Source organism: Aegilops tauschii, chromosome 1 (genome assembly GCF_002575655.3).
Source record: "Aegilops tauschii subsp. strangulata cultivar AL8/78 chromosome 1, Aet v6.0, whole genome shotgun sequence".
Taxonomy (NCBI): Eukaryota; Viridiplantae; Streptophyta; class Magnoliopsida; order Poales; family Poaceae; genus Aegilops; species Aegilops tauschii.
In genome coordinates, this window is record NC_053035.3 from 384,773,848 (window position 1) to 384,777,740 (window position 3,893).

A 3,893-nucleotide genomic window follows, 5' to 3' on the forward strand; every position below is an offset into this window, starting at 1 on the left:
AAGAGGAAGAGCAAGACCCAACAAACCGTCATTGACTTTGCGAATGAAGCCCAACGTCAACACAATGCAAAGATCTTGACTATAAGAAGCGACAACGGCACCGAGTTCAAGAACTACACCTTGGATGAGTTTCTTAGTGCTGAGGGGATCAAGCATCAATATTCCGCACCAGACACCCCTCAACAAAATGGTGTAGCGGAGAGGAAGAACCGGACGTTGATGGATGCGGCAAGGACCATGATGGCGGAGTTCAAGTCTCCATACAACTTTTGGGCCGAAGCCATCAACACCGCGTGTCATGCATCAAATCGGCTCTATCTCCGCAAAGGCTTGAACAAGACTCCATATGAGATACTCACCGGTAACAAGCCCAACCTCAAGTACTTTCGGGTGTTCGGGTGCAAGTGTTTCATTCTCAAGAAAGGTGTTCGGTTGTCTAACTTTGAGGCTAGAGCTTATGAGGGCATATTTGTTGGTTATGCTACAAACTGCCATGCTTACCGTGTCCTCAATAAGTCCACGGGTCTTATTGAGGAGACGTGTAACATGGAGTTTGATGAGAATAATGGCTCCCAAGTGGAGAAAAGTGGCACTTGTGATGTAGGTGATGAAATTCCTCCCCAAGCCATAAGAAGAATGGGAGTTGGTTTTATCCTACCCATTGAGGAACCCCTTGTGGCCGAAGGAGAAGGACAATGCTCCACTCAAGTGGAGCCATCACCAACCCAAGGCCCACACGCTTCCGAAGAACAAAATGAAGGCCCTCAACCTCATGAACAAGTCCAAGGGTAAGATCAATCTCAAGATGGTGTTGAAACACCAAGTGATGCCCAAGGCCAAGTTCTCTCCTCCGAGAAAGTTCAAGATCAAGAACAAGCTCAAGATGGTGCTCAAGATGATCAAGTGACCGCTCCTCGACTCTCCCTCGAGGAGGAATTGGAGCGTCGTGCCGCCAAGATTGCTTCCAAGCTCTCCACCAAGGGTCATCTCATGAAGAATGTACTTGGAAGCATCCAAAAGGGGGTAAGCACTCGTAGACAATTGGCAAACTATTGTGAACATCACGCGTTTGTCTCTTGTGTTGAACCCCAAAAGGTATATGAGGCGCTCGAAGATCCGGATTGGCTTAATGCCATGCATGAAGAACTCAACAACTTCGAGTACAACAAGGTGTGGAGATTGGTGCCAAGGCCAACGGGGAACCACAATGTCATTGGAACCAAGTGGATATTCAAGAACAAGCAAGATGCTCATGGGACCATCGTCCGCAACAAGGCTAGATTGGTGGCACAAGGCTACTCCCAAGTCGAGGGTATCGACTACGGTGAAACCTTTGCTCCCGTTGCTCGCCTTGAATCCATTTGTTTGTTGATTGCTTATGCTTCCCATCACAACTTTAAGTTGCAACAAATGGATGTTAAAAGTGCTTTTCTTAATGGTCCTATTAATGAGTTGGTATATGTCAAGCAACCCCCCGGGTTCGAGGATCCCTACTTTCCCGATCATGTGTATCAACTCGATAAGGCACTCTATAGCCTTAAACAAGCCCCACGTGAGTGGTATGGCCACCTTACCGAGTTGCTACAAGACCGTGGATTTGAAGTGGGGCTAATCGACCCCACTCTTTTTACTAAGAAGGTCAAAGGGGAGTTGTTTGTGTGCCAACTATATGTTGATGATATTATCTTTGGTTCCCCTAAAAAAGCTTTCAATGAGGAATTTGCCGCACTCATGACCTCAAAATTCAAGATGTCTTCAATGGGAGAGTTGAAGTTCTTTCTCGGGTTCGAAGTGAAGCAAAGAAGAGAAGGAACCTTCATCAACCAAGCCAAATACACTCAAGACATGCTCAAAAGATTCAAGCTAAGTGATGTCAAGCCGCCTTCCACTCCAATGCCCACCAAGTGCCAACTTGACATTGATCCCAATGGTAAAGCGGTGGATCAAAAGGTATATCGTTCCATGATTGGATCCTTGCTTTACCTTTGTGCATCTAGACCGGATATCAAGTTGAGTGTGGGAATTTGTGCACGGTTTCAAGCTGCACCTAAGGAAAGCCACTTTGTGGCGGTCAAGCGAATCTTTCATATTTGGCTCATACCCCAAACTTTGGCTTATGGTATCCAAGAGGAGCAAACTTCTAGCTTGTAGGGTATTCGGACTCCGATTGGGCGGGAGACAAAGTGGATAGGAAGTCCACTTCCAGAGGGTGCCAATTTCTTGGTTGCTCTTTGGTGAGTTGGTCTTCTAAGAAGCAAAGTTGTGTGTCTCTCTCGTCCACCGAAGCGGAGTATGTGGCTGCCGGTAGTTGTTGTGCACAACTCTTATGGATGAGGCAAACTTTAAAGGATTACAGTGTCATTTGAGACAAAGTGCCTCTTTGGTGTGACAGTGAAAGTGCCATCAAGATTTCTCTCAACCCGGTGCAACACTTCAAGACGAAGCATATTGAGCGGTATTACTTCATCCGGGATCACATTAGGCGAGGGGAGATCGAGCTCAACTATTTCAACATTCATGATAACCTTGCAGATATTTTCACGAAGCCTTTGGATGAAGCAAGATTTCGCGAGTTAAGGCATGAGCTAAATATCATTAATTCGAGCAATGTTGCTTGAACCCTTGCACACCCCACCATACTCAACTTGTTATCGTGTTTAGGTGTAGGCATGGACATAGGGGGAGTGTTGTTCTCTCAATGAACTCTCCCTCCCCCCATTATGCATAAATTGATCAACTCTTTCACATTAGCCACTTTTGATGGTACTTGTGCTTCAAAGACGAGTTTTGGTCATGGGCCCAAGGATAATTCTTCGCGGTGCCATACCAATTGACTCAAACATAGGTGGCTCCGGCCACCGCCCTCTCCTTAGAGAGATTGTGTCTCGTGGTTGGTCCTTGTTGTCTCTTGCCTTTCTTTCTTCGTGTTGAGCGTGTTCTTGTGGTGTCTCTTTCGCTTGAAGTTTCCTTGCAAAGACCCTTTCTCTTTCATCTGAAACATGCATCTTCTTGAGCTCACGGTACTACCGCGGCACGCCACGGTACTACCGCAAGTGGAGCGCATGGTACTTCCGCACCCAGCGCGGCGGTAATTTTTTACTGCCGCCTGGGGGAGCGGTATGATAACCCACAAGTATAGGGGATCGCAACAGTTTTCGAGGGTAGAGTATTCAACCCAAATTTATTGATTCGACACAAGGGGAACCACAAAATATTCTCAAGTATTAGCAGTTGAGTTGTCAATTCAACCACACCTGGATAACTTAGTATCTGCAGCAAAGTATTTAGTAGCAAAGTAATATGGAAGTAACGGTAACGGTAGCAAAAGTAATATTTTTGGGTTTTGTAGTGATTGTAACAGTAGCAACGGAAAAGTAAATAAGCAAAGAACAATATGTGAAAAGCTCGTAGGCATTGGATCGATGATCGAGAATTATGCCGGATGCGGTTCATCATGTAACAGTCATAACATAGGGTGACACAGAACTAGCTCCAATTCATCAATGTAATGTAGGCATGTATTCCGAATATAGTCATACGTTCTTATGGAAAAGAACTTGCATGACATCTTTTGTCCTACCCTCCCGTGGAAGCGGGGTCCTAGCGGAAACTAAGGGATATTAAGGCCTCCTTTTAATAGAGTACCGGAACAAAGCATTAACACATAGTGAATACATGAACTCCTCAAACTACGATCATCACCGGGAGTGGTCCTGATTATTGTCACTTCGGGGTTGCCGGATCATAACACATAGTAGGTGACTATAGACTTGCAAGATAGGATCAAGAACTCACATATATTCATGAAAACATAATAGGTTCAGATCTGAAATCATGGCACTCGGGCCCTAGTGACAAGCATTAAGCATAGCAAAGTCATAGCAACATCAATC